Here is a 13484-nt window from a genome sequence, read left to right as displayed (position 1 = left end):
CCATGAATGTATGTGTCCCTTATCGATAGGAGCTAAAGGTTCTAAGTAAATGATAGATAAGAGAGGAAAGGAGGTGTCCCTCCCTAGACCCTCGTTTCAAGTTATCTGAAAGGACTTTTCCCACGTTTATTTTTGCCTTTGATTCAACAAATATTCTCATTAACTCTGATGTTCATCGTGTTTCACTGTTGCAGTCATTACACTTGGGTTATCCTGCTGGCAGGCTACCTGCAGTCGGCTCGAGTTCCAAAGTCTAGGTCTGGCGTCGGTGGCTGTCACCTCTTCCCTGATGTCAGTGTGCCAGGGGTATAAAAGATGCAACCAATGCCATTTTCTTCAGTCTTTCTTGCCGCGTGGTGCCCGAAGCAAAAGCAGTTCACAAGTGCCGGTCGGCCGACTCCTGATATTTTCGAAATCGAGTTTCAGAACCGAAGTCTTCAATAAAGCTAAGTACCCCGTTAGGGAAACGTTTTCTTGCTCCAGACCGATGTCAGTAAAAGTTAATAATTGTATTTCTTGTGGGAAGCAAATACCTCATAAGGACTTCACTCTTACTCTATCCCTTGCCTAGGCCCTGACCACGACATTACTAGTTGTCGGTTTTGTGCTAGATTCAACAAACGCACTATTAAACGTCGGTTTGATTTTGCTTGACATTATTTTGGCCGAAGGTTTAATTACATAATGCCATCGGAACAACCGACAACTGGAATTTCTAAAAAATGCAAAGACAAAGAAAAGGACAGGCATCCGAGGTCCAAAACCGATGACGAAGCCTCTTCTAGGCCAGTCGCCGGTTCGCCGGTTCTCAGTGAGGTGCTTTCGCAGCCCCTGACACCCACTACCTCAGAACCACAGGCCATATCCGACAGCCACATGGAGACACAGAGGCCTGTGGAAACTCAAGATATTGGGCCTACGGAAACTATTCCCTCAGATGGATCCGGAGCCGTTGAGCAGGCATCGGCTTCTGAGGGTGTTTTCAGACCTTCAGAGCTTACTATTAAGTCCACTACAGCAGCCAAGGCAAAGTCAAGAACACCATTAAAGACAAGGAAACAAGTACAATATTCTCCTGAATAGTCATCCATGCCAAAGAAACAGATGCTTAAAATGGCCGAAGACCTAATTACTTTGATCAGGGATTCCCATCCCCCTCCTGACAAAAGGCCTAGGCAAGACACTGACTATGATTCCTCTGACCAGGTTTCTGTTTCCTCTGATTCCTCTTCTGATCAGGGATATTCTCTCCCCCGGTATGAGGACTCTGATGCAGAAGAGTCTATACCTTCAGCCTCTCCGCCTGAGGATTATTCTTTTGAGGAAACCCTGCACACCATGAGGGAGCATTTCAATTGGGAGAGCCAGGATTATTCAGAATCCAAGAAAAGGCTCAGAGAATTTCTTTTATTGCCTCAGCACAGGCCCCTGGCTATTCCCCCTGTGATTTATATTATTGATGATGTTTTCTCTGAATCCAGTCTGTCTCCTGATTCTTTACCCCCTGCACCAGTCAAAACAGACAGGTACTACAGGGTCCCTGACTATCATAAATTTCTGTACAAAAACCCTGCTGCAGATCCAGAAACAATTTCTCAGGGTCCTAAATGGGTTAAGGCTTCCACTGCTAAAAACCCTGTCCCCTCAGATTGGGATTCCAGAGCTCTGGATAGATGGGGGAAAAAAGTTTACACTTCTGCTACTTCAGCTGTAAGGGCTTTAAATTGCCAGTTTCACATGCTTAAATATCAACAGTGCCTCATGTCCTTGTTAAAGCAGAAAATGGTTTCAATCTCAAAAAGTCCTGACACTAAGGAAATGCAGGATTTATTGTATGCAGCTGAACAAGTGGGAAAGCATACTCTACAATGTGGTTTTGATTCATTAGAGGCTTCTTGCAGAGCCACAGTTACAGGCTCTGTTATTCGAAGGCATGCTTGGTTGAAAGAGCAAAGTTTACCTGAACATGTTAAAGTAAAATTATTGGATGCTCCACTACAGCATGATACTTTGTTTGGTGCTAAGGCAGAAGAGTTGTTAAAGAAAATGGAGGATAAGGCAAAATCAATGCAGACAGTAAAGGATTTCTTACATGTTCAACCACCTAGGTTCAGCAGAAACTGGCCTTCAAAAAATTGGTCCTTTCCGGTGTCAGACAGGCCACAAAGAAACAGATACAGACGCCCAAGAGGCAGATCTCAGCCCCAAGGCTCCTACAGACCTAAACAATGGGGTACTTCAGCCCCCAAAGGAGGAGAAGACAAATCACAACCTTATAGGAAACAGTCCCAATGACTTTCCTCTACAGATGCCAAGCACTTACCTTTTGGCAGCACCCCTAGGGGGAAAGCTAGCACTTTTCTCAAAAAATTGGCACATAATCACCCAGGACAAATGGGTACTGAATATTGTTTCTCAGGGTTACAGGTTCCACTTTCACACGCTTCCAAAAACAAAAGGTATGCCGTACCTGTCACAAAACCAATGGGCAGATGCACAAAAACAAATTGCTGCCCTCATGGACATGGGAGCTATTCAAAGAGTACCACAGCAAGAACAGGGGCAAGGATTTTACTTAAGACTTTTCTTAGTACCCAGAAAGGACAAAGCCTGGAGACCAATACTGGACCTGTCAATCCTAAATACTTTCCTGGATGTTCCAAAATTCAAAATGTTAACACTACAGCAACTTCTACCCATGCTGGGCAAGAAGGCTTGGCAAGTTACTTTGGACCTCAAGGAGGCATACCTGCATGTCCCAATCAGACAAACTTGCAGAAGATACCTCAGATTCATAGCAGGCTCAATGCATTACCAATTCCCTGCACTGCCCTTTGGCTTATCTACTGTGCCCATGATCTTCACAAAATGCCTGGCACCAGTAATTGCATTTTGCAGACAGAAAGGAATTCAAATATATCCCTACTTGGATGACTGCCTTATTCAAGCAGAGAGCAAGGACATTCTTCTAAAGCATCTGGTGTTTGTAAAAAGATTACTAATTTGCCTAGGGTACACAGTAAACAAAAATAAATCAAAACTAGTGCCCTTTCAAGAGATAATATTCCTGGGTGCAAGCTTAAATACAACTGCCCAGATGGCTTATCGCACGCCAGACAAACAAAGGCAACTGACTCATTACTTTCAAATGATGGAAACAAAGACCCAGCTTCCTGCAAGAAAAATTCTGCAGGCCCTGGGCTTCATGGCGTCCTGCATTCTACTAATTCCATATGCAAGGCTGCATATGAGGAAACTACAATGGTATCTAAAAAGTGTTTGGACTCAACATTGTCACAGCCTGGAGACAATCATAACTTTAATTCCCTGCCTACAACAGGAGTTTCGATGGTGGTTCCAAGCCTGTCACCACAACAAGGGACAGCCTTTCACCTTACCCACAGCCAGACAGACACTAACAATGGATGCATCGGATTATGCCTGGGGGGGCACATATGGCAGGAAAATGTATTCAGGGCACATGGCCCAAGGAACAAATGCATCTTCACATCAATCAGAAAGAAATGCTAGCTGTACAGAATGCCCTGACAGCTTTCAAGGACCTACTACATCCAGGAGAACTTCTAATAAAGATGGACAATACCACAGTTATGTGGTACATAAACAAGCAAGGGGGCACACATTCCTACCCCCTATGCAGGCAAGCCATGACTTTGTGGAACACAGCACTGTCCTATCAAGTACATCTGCAGGCACAATTCCTGCCAGGAACAAAAAATACTCTGACAGATGAACTAAGCAGAAATCTCATGGATCCTCACGAATGGAAACTAAATCCACAGGTGTTCAGCATGATAACAAGGAAATGGGGACGCCCAGACATAGATCTTTTTGCCTACCCTCACAATTGCCAACTACAAAAATTCTGCACAAGAACTTATCACTCTCAAGCATGGAAAGTGGATGCTCTATCATTCAGCTGGAAAACCATGACAGTTTATACCTTCCCTCCAATGCCTCTTCTTACCAAGGTGCTCCTAAAAGTCAGACAAGAGAGGCCAAAAATGATCCTCATTGCCCCAGACTGGCCACGCCAGCACTGGTACCCAGTCCTAAAGAGCTTGTCTCAAGGCCCAGCCTGGCCTTTACCTTAAATTCCTCATCTTCTGACTCAACAAAATAATCAGATTCTGCACAGTCAACTCAGAACCTTAAATCTGGCAGCATGGCTGATTATGTAGCCTCTCAGACTGCATCTCTCTCTGAAGCTGTTATGGATGTCATTTTAGAAGCCAGGAGGCCCAGCACTAGGAAATCTTATGCAGAAAAATGGAAGAGATTCTGTGCTTGGAACCAGGCACAAGGGCTCGAACCACTTGTTCCAAATATACTCAGATTTTACAATACTTAACTGAGATGCTGGAGAAAGGCCTATCGTTCTCATCAATTAAGATCCATGCCTCTGCCATTTCAGCTCATTACAATACGGAACCTCCAATTTTTTTCACATCCTCTTCTAAGACAGTACCTCAGAGGGGCCAAAAACATAAGACCCCCAAGGAGAGCACCAGTACCAACTTGGGATCTCAATTTTGTTTTAGAAAAGCTCACACTGCCTCCCTTTGAGCCAGCCAGCACAGCTGATATAAAATTCTCATCATGGAAAACTGCTTTGCTCCTAGCAATAACTTCAGCAAGAAGAGTCTCAGAGTTACAGGCATTAATGGCTGTGGAACCTTTCATCATTTTTCACCAGGACAGGGTTTCTTTTAGGACAAACCCAACATTCATGCCAAAAGTGGTTTCCAATGTGGCTCTGAACCAAACCATCGATTTACCAACTTTCTACCCAAACCCCCAGAATAAAGGGGAGAGACTACTGCATGCTTTGCATATACACAGACAGCTACGATTCTACTTGGACAAAACAAAAGCTTTCAGAAAAACTGAGCAACTGTTTGTAGCCTATGCTGCAGGATCACAAGGAAAGCCTGCCACAAAGCAGACAATTTCAAAATGGATAGGACACTGCATTTGCTTCTGTTATGCACAACATGGCAAATTAGTGCCTAAGGGCATTAGGCCACATTCTACCAGAGCAGCAGCCACTTCAGAAGCCTTTCTCAGAGGAGTACCAACCAAAAACATTTTAGAAGCTGCAACCTGGAGTTCAGTGCACACTTTCACCAAACACTACCACTTACCTGTCTACTCTAAATCCAGAGCAGGCTTTGCCACTGCAGTTCTGCAGGGCCTGGTAGCCTCTCCATATCCAATTTAGACCCAGCCGCCCAACCTCAGCTTTGGGATTCAACCCAAGTGTAATGACTGCAACAGTGAAACACGATGAACATAGTACAGTTATGTACCTAACATAAATGTAGATGTTCGAGTGTATTCACTGTTGCAGTCCAGGTTACCCTCCCACCACCCCCCTTTTTTTGTTTTCTTTTCTGGGACTTATCTGTACTTCACAACTCTATACAACCTATGTGGTGTATTTGCTTGTAGATAAAGGATATGTTTATATTAGTACATGCATGCTTTTTGGCATAATTTATTCTTTACAGCCTTCCTATCTGGGGGCACCTGACATCTGGGGCAAGAAAAACTGAAGAAAATGGCGTCGGTTGCATCTTTTATACCCCTGGCGCTCTGATGTCAGGGAAGAGGCGACAGCAACCGACGCCGGACCTAGACTTTGGAACTCGGACCGACTGCGGGTAGCCTGCCAGCAGGATAACCCAATTGTAATGACTGCAATAGTGAATACACTGGAACATCTACATTTATGGTAGGTACACAGCTGTACTTTGTACAATTTGGGAATACAGATACTAACCTTGATCTGCTCATTCACAGCAAACCCTGTCAAACAGTTTCTCTGCATCCACACTAACAAAGACCACAGAGTAGTGGAGTTTTGTTATATTCTGATTCCATCTGAATAATCATTGTTCTATAAATAGAATCAGCTGTTTGCCTCCGTTCCACAAAACAACACTGATCACATCTGTCAACTTTAATAACTGTTTTGTCATTATCTTTGTTACTGTGCACAGAAACACTTTGTAGTTATGGTTTAGGGTTGAAATTGACCTATGTGAGACAGAGTCTGCAGGATGCTTGCTATCTTTTGGGTAATACTGTCAGTACTGGCTTCTTCCATGATACAGGTATCTCCCCTTTTAAAAAATTAAACAGTGCCTTCTAAATATTCATCAACCCTTCTCCCTCCTAGCTTCCAAATTTCGGTGGGAATTCCATCCATTCCCAGTGACATCCCTGTTTCATTATGCATTATGTTTCATTTGTCCTTTGTCTGTTGTAACTATTAATTGTTCACTTTCCACTTAACCCAGAATTGCTATATCTATTTTTGTTATTAATTTTATTACAGTTTGATAAGTGGGTAGGTGGTCTGGTCCAGAGACCCTTTCCGTCCATGACTCAGGCTAAAATGTAGGAAAATAATAAAATTATACAGCGGCATAGTAAGTTATAGTGATTGAAGAATGTGTGCACTTTGGTTAGCAAGTCTGGAGTAAGTAAGTAACAGCTGTATAAAACGTGGAGAGACAACAAAAGGTATTTACAGTCTAAGATAACAGAAATATAAAATTTGAGTAAACAAAATAATTATATGCAGCTGACGGCCAGCATAACAGTTCCATAAAATTTGTAGTAAATATAAATAAACAAATTTGTTTTATTTTGAGAATGTTTGCAAAGTAAGGCACTGTGTACAGTGGTAAGAATTTGGTATATGTACAAGTAAACCTATGTAGAATATATATTGAAAGGTGTAAGCAGTAACCCTCTATGAGGAATTAATCATCAATGTTATCAGGGCGGGGAGGAAAGGAACACGTTAGAAGTGGCTAGAGGCATCGGGGGCCATTGAAGGTTAGTGCGGATAGCTTGACTACATGTTTTCTTGAAAGGGGGACTCATTTGCAAGGCGTTCCTTAAGCATCTTTTTTTTCTTAAATGAAGCTCGGTTGTATTGTTCTTCTGATCTCACGGGAGGTGGCGAGGTGATTCCATGTGACTGTGCTGAGTTTAGAGAAGGTTCTTTCATATATTTATATTCAATATTCATATGTTTGGCTGGGTTACCAACTGGATCACAGATAGGATGCAGGAAATTAAAAGAGGGGAGGTTATCCCCACAAAGAAAGCAGTCACCAGTGCAGTCCCCCAACATTTTGTGCTGGGACCTCTCCTGTTTGGCATCTACTTTTCTAAACTATAAGCCAATACCAAAGTGTTCTGGATGACTATGTTTGCAGATGACGGCAAGCTAGTAGCAGTCATTGAATCCCCAAATGACTTATCTGTAGGAACGTTTGTCCCAAATAAAGAATTGTTCTCAAAATCATGGACTAAAACAAAATGCCAAAAAATGCATTGTTGTATACTTTGGAATGTTATCTACCCCAGAGACCAACCACATTGACAGTATGCCACTAAGAACCGAACCAAATGTTTGGGCTTTGGGAACTTATGTGGAGAGTGACCTAACATTTGTGTCCCTTGTTGTTAGAAAGTCCTTCTATATTTCACAGCTGATTTTGTTTATATTTAGGGATGTCATTGTCCCCCTTTACTCAGCCCTCAGGCCAGTTGTTGAATATAATAACCCCTTTGACATGTATCTATCTAGACACATGTGACAGCTGGAATGCCCATAGAGATACCTCACTGAAAGGATATAAGACCTTAACAACATGTCCTACGTGGACCGATTCAAATCCCGGTTACAAGTAGAGGTGATCTGGGTCCGACATACAAGGCATCCTCTGACCCATTATTGATGGATTTAGTGCACATTAGCAAGTCAGATGACATCAGAAGTAATCAGTTAAGGGATGCAAATTACTTCTGTAACCTCAGCAGAACAGTTTTGTGGGGCAGGTACATCTGGCAGAGGATACCACTGGTCTGGGTAATACTCCCCATCCACATAAAACAAAGTTCATCCTTATCTGTATTCAAGCACAAGTTGGATCTATGCATGAAAAACAGAAGATTTACAACTGTACTGCCCCCTGTACTACTAATGGACAACGGCAGCTCCTAAACGCTTTATCCCATGCGTGTGTCCCTTCAAATTATTTATGGTATGATCTCAGTTATTCTTATAAGGGTTTATATATAATTATTGACTATGGGATGTGTAAGGCCCTTCTAGAACCAAATAGGATTGGTTAATTTAAGCAAAAAAGGGAAATTCACTGGGTTTAAAATGGCATGCAAGGGCAGCTAGCCTAGTGCTTACCTATGAACTTATAAGGGCAGCTAGCCTAGTACTTACCTATGATCTTATAAGGGCAGCTAGCCTAGTACTTACTTATGAACTTATAAGGGCAGCTAGCCTAGTACTTACCTATGAACTTATAAGGGCAGCTAGCCTAGTACTTACTTATGAACTTATAAGGGCAGCTAGCCTAGTACTTACCTATGAACTTATAAGGGCAGCTAGCCTAGTACTTACCTATGAACTTGTATGGTGGACTTAGACCTAGGTCTTATCAGGAGAAGGGCAGCATCTTTGCTTTCAGTGAGGGAATAAATTAGTTCCCTGAAGTGCAATTTGGATTTTAGTGGAAGACAATGCCCTTCAGATGTTATGTGAATACAAGTGTGCTAGATAGGGTGTCTCTTTTGTTAGTGGGGATCCACTATGTGTGCCAGATAGTAGGGTGTCTCTTCTATTAGTGGGAATCCAAATGCTGAATGCTTGTGTAGCACATAGTGGGGGGTCCTTGGCTCTGTAAGCATGGCAAACCTACACATTACATTTGTACTGCTGCTAAAATGGAGTGTAATTACAGGAAGATGATATTCTAGTTTGGGAGTGACCACATTACATGTAATGGCCTTTCATGGGATTGATGAGAGGAGTTGGGTGATTCTTCACAGAGTTTGAGCTATTGCACAGTTTTGGTGATAAAGAGAATGATGTAGTATAAGTTTAAGATAGTTTTGTTCTTAAACATTTGGAATGGGGATCCCAATGTTGTGAATATATTGTGGCAGTTAGAAAGCTCATGTCTAGATACAAATGCTATGACTCTGGATTTTGGAGTTGGCTAGGAGTTTATTACTGGCCATCCAATCACAGAGTGAAGTAAAAGACGACTACAATTTTTTCTTTGAGTTCAGCTGAATTTTTGTCCTCCTCTAGGGTAATCAGATCGCCTGCGTTTGTAACCATGGTTTTGAGATATTGTTGTAGAGACCATGAATGAATGGCGAGAAGAGGAGTGCTGACTCTTGCAACACACCTATCGATTATTCCAGTTTTAGAGAAGCTATTATTTGAGAACACTTGAAATGTCCTATTGGAGAGGGAAGTTTCCAAACCATTTTTGGGTATTACTGTCAAAGTTACATTTTGTAAGTTTGTACAGCAGTATAGGGTGACAGACTGTTTCACAAGCTCTTGTGAGGTCTATGAAGACACCCCCAGTAAAGAGCTTGTTATCCATGTTGCTAAAATTGTATTAGTAGCTAACTAAAGCGCAGTAATGGTACTGAAGCAATTCTTGAATCCATGCTGCTTGTCACAGAGTAAGCCATATTGGTTTATGTGTTTAAATAACTCCCTGATTTTTGTTAGGGGTGTAGAGTGAAAGTTATTATGTAATCCTTACTTACCTTAGAGTTTGTGTTTCCAAAAACGCTTCCAGGTGTGTGTGTTCCTGATTACTCCCCTCCTCTATTCTGTACAGGTTTTCATGTAATTGCTGAAATCTCTCTCTCTCTTTCTCTACCTCCTCTAGGTTCCTGGTTAGTCTTCCTGTGATAGGGTCCCTTAGTTTTGCTATAGTATTTTCCACTTTCTGTTGCCTAAGTATTTCTGTTAAACATTTCTCTACTCTGTGATTATTGCCAAAAACAGATATTTAATTGTAATTTTCCTAAATTCGTGCATATTGTTATTATGTTCCTTTATTTTTCTGTTAGCTGTATGTAATTGTTTCTCTTCTTCTTTAATGTGTTTCTCTGTCCTCTGCATGATTTTAGCTTTCAGAAAACTTACTAAATATTTTATTGTTTTTCTCCCTTAATTCGAATGTATTTTTAAAATCCAGCTGCATTTTATCCCAGCTCTAGTCTGTCCCTCTCGAATGATTCCTATCTGTCCTACTACTCTTGACTTTTGTTTGATTTATTACTCATTCCTCAAATGCCACTCTTTTTTGATAAATATCTGAGAAAAAGCCAATGGGCCGGATTCACAAAGGCTTGCACGGAGTCTAAGCGTAGTGTAAGCCAGCAGACAGTCAATATGTCTGCCGAGCGATCCAGCAACAGCCGGCAGGGGCGTGCATGAGAGCTCCTAAAACTACTCTTGCACGGACAGTGTTATGTTATGCAAATTACCTCATTTGCTGCTGAAAGCTATGCAAATTAGGTAAATTTGCGATTCAGGAAACACTAACCTGTCCGTGGAAGAGTAGAGTTATTTGCAGAAATGTACTCCGTTGGTAACGGAGTACCATTCTGCAAATAGCAAAATGGAGCTATGACAGCTCCAAATAAAGGATGCATCCAGTTGAGGAAGCATGCCAATGGCCAAATATAAGGCCATTGGCATTTTGATCCGTTGAAAATTAATAAAAATCAAATTTTTCCCCGATCTCCGATGTTTAAGCATAGCGCAGCGTTGCAGCACTTTAAAAAACAGAAAATAAAACAAAAAGCCAAAAATAGGTATTCTTATTAAAAATATTCTTCTGCCATGCAGGTGAATGGCAGGCTGAAGACAACATGGCTGCTGAGTAGTGGTTGCTAAGGGGGGAAGCTCAGTCTGAGAGATGTAACCAAGCATTAGTAGGCAATCCTATGCAAATGATGATAAGGATAGTGAATCCCAATTTTCCCTGGCATGTGAGCCATGTCCCTAGAGTGTAAGTGTAGGAGTAGGAAAGTAGTAGAGTAGAAGATAGGTGACATCATGAGGGGGGCATGTATGAAAGACTGTAAGCTTATTGGAGCAGAGTGGCTTGTGTTTGCTGTGAGTTACTCAGGATTGGAAGAGGCATGTCTACAGTTGTCTTAAATGAAGCCCAGAAACCGAAGGTGTACGCCGTGGATATCACTGAATTTTCTTGCAAACGTGCTTACACCGTGTGCGTGCCTGTAAACCCATCTAAGCCTGTGTGCGCATGTTTGCACTTGTGTGCGCGGCGCTAGCCCTGTGGAAACTTAAAGGGAAAAGGAAGGAAAAGAAGTAGTAGGAAGTTAACCAAGGAGAACTAGCAGAGCTGCCAGGTGAAATCAATCAGAATCAGCCAATTACACAGGCAGTACACTAGCTCAGCCCAGCCCAGTACTTAAAAATCTGCAAACAACATTCCCCCATGTCTCAGTAACACTGCAACACTGCAGTATACAAAGAGAGTGAAAACATAAAAAGCTTAACTCAGACAAAAAATGTTAGGGGCTGCCATTGCTATTATAAGACAACATGTGCAAGATGCTGAGGGTGGTGCCGTTGTGAATGCTGCTGAGCAACCCACAGTGAGGAGACGGAGAAGAGTGGACAGACCCAGGGTAACCTACCAGGGGCTACATGAGCTGGAGATAGTGGAGCACTATAGAGTGGACAGAGAACTCCTGCAGCAAATTGTTGAGCTGTGCAGGCCACACCTCACACACAGAACCAACAGAGGGGAACCCATCCCAGTGGAAGCCAAGGTATGTGTTGGCCTAAGAATACTAACAACAGGTACCTTCCAGAGACCAACTGGTGATACGATGGGGATTTCACAGGCATCAGCATCCAGGGTACTGCACCAGTTCCTGAATGCCATGTCAGCACATGTCGGTGATCATGTATATTTCCCCAATTCCCATGAGGCATTGGCCAGCAATATGCATCTCTTCCAGCAAATAGCGGAATACCCTGAGGTAGTGGGTGCAATTGACTGCACGCACATACACATCAAAGCACCAGCTGGTGAGTGGGGTAGGGCCTACATCAACCGCAGGGCTTCCACTCCATCAACTGCCAGGTCATGTGCGATGCCCAGGGTATAAAACTGAATGTGTGTGCTGGCTGCCCTGGAAGCTACCACGATTCCCATATCTGGCATCTGACGCAGCTGTACCAGACATTTGCCAATGGGGACATCCCTGACGGTCACCTAGTGGGGGATGCTGGATATCCACTGGAGCCGTGGCTGATGACACCCATCAGAAATGCACACACACCTGAACAAGAACTCCATAATGAGGCACACGCATAAACATGAAATGTAATCGAGCGTGTGTTTGGGATGCTGAAGTCATGGTTCCGGTGCCTGGACACATCTGGTGGAGCCTTGCAGTACTCACCAACTACATGTACCCAAATTGTCATGGTATGTGCCATGCTGCACAATATGATCCTGCGAAAACAGCTGCAGCAGGAACAGCATGGGGCAGGGCCAAACAGCCCCCCACCATTGCCAAGGCCATCACAAGCACAGCGTGACTCAGAGGAGGAACAACCTGAGCCTGCCCCAGTAGGCAGAAGGAGGCGTGCCCAGTATGCCTTGGCCTTGGCAAAGAGGCAACGCATAGCATATACACTGGCTCAGTAGGAACCCTGGAAATGATACCTCTCTCTGACTCGCACATAAAATATGTATAGGGAGTGTACTATGTGCATCCAACATAGGCAGCCCTGCAGCACCACCTGAGGCATGATTGCCATGTTTTAAGCAATATAAAGCAGTGCTAAGCAGCTTTTACCACTATTTTGTATATGTAAACAAAATTGCCCGTGCTAACTAGCGCAACGTCGGGCAATGTTGAGCAATGTTCAGCAAGGTCGGGCAAAGGTGAGCAAAGTCAGGTAAACATGCTCATATTTGCTGTACTGTTCCTTAAGCAGTCTGGTCTGCCCAGCATGAAAATAAAAAGCAGTGACAGGGCTCGAACCCAGGATACTGTGCACTATAGTAACAGTACTGAACCACTAAGCCATGACAGCATTACACTGGCACAGACACAGCAGAACAATTCTACACTAATGCAAACACAAAGAAATTCTGTATCATGACCCTAAAGAGGCATATGGGTAACCACCCCCACAGGCCTGTGCAGACAGAGAACAGCAGGCCAGGTGGTGTGATGTGGGTTGGGTAGGCTATGAAGTCGCAATCTAATATACGTGACATTGGATGCTAAGATCTGTAGTACAGTAGTATGCCTCAAGCCAGTACGATAGGCAACAGTACAGACTGAAATGAAGTACCTGACATAGCAGTGCAGGCCTAGCAAATGTGTATAACTGTCAGGTGAACCCCTCATCCTATGTACACCCACAGTAACAATCAGGTGTGCCCCCGGGTAGAAATGTACAAAGAATAGCTGTCCCCCCATATGTAGAAATGTTGATAAGTCTATGCAAAGTGTCTCATGGAAGCCCTGCAGGCACAGCATGATCCCTGTTGAGTTATGACACAAAGGTGAGCCCTGCTGTAAACATACAACTTGATTTTTCACACACATATAGTATAAATGTG

The sequence above is a fragment of the Protopterus annectens genome, chromosome 5.part0 (genome assembly GCF_019279795.1).
Source record: "Protopterus annectens isolate FY-2018-M chromosome 5.part0, PAN1.0, whole genome shotgun sequence".
Classification (NCBI taxonomy): Eukaryota; Metazoa; Chordata; order Ceratodontiformes; family Protopteridae; genus Protopterus; species Protopterus annectens.
This window is presented reverse-complemented; position numbering follows the sequence as displayed.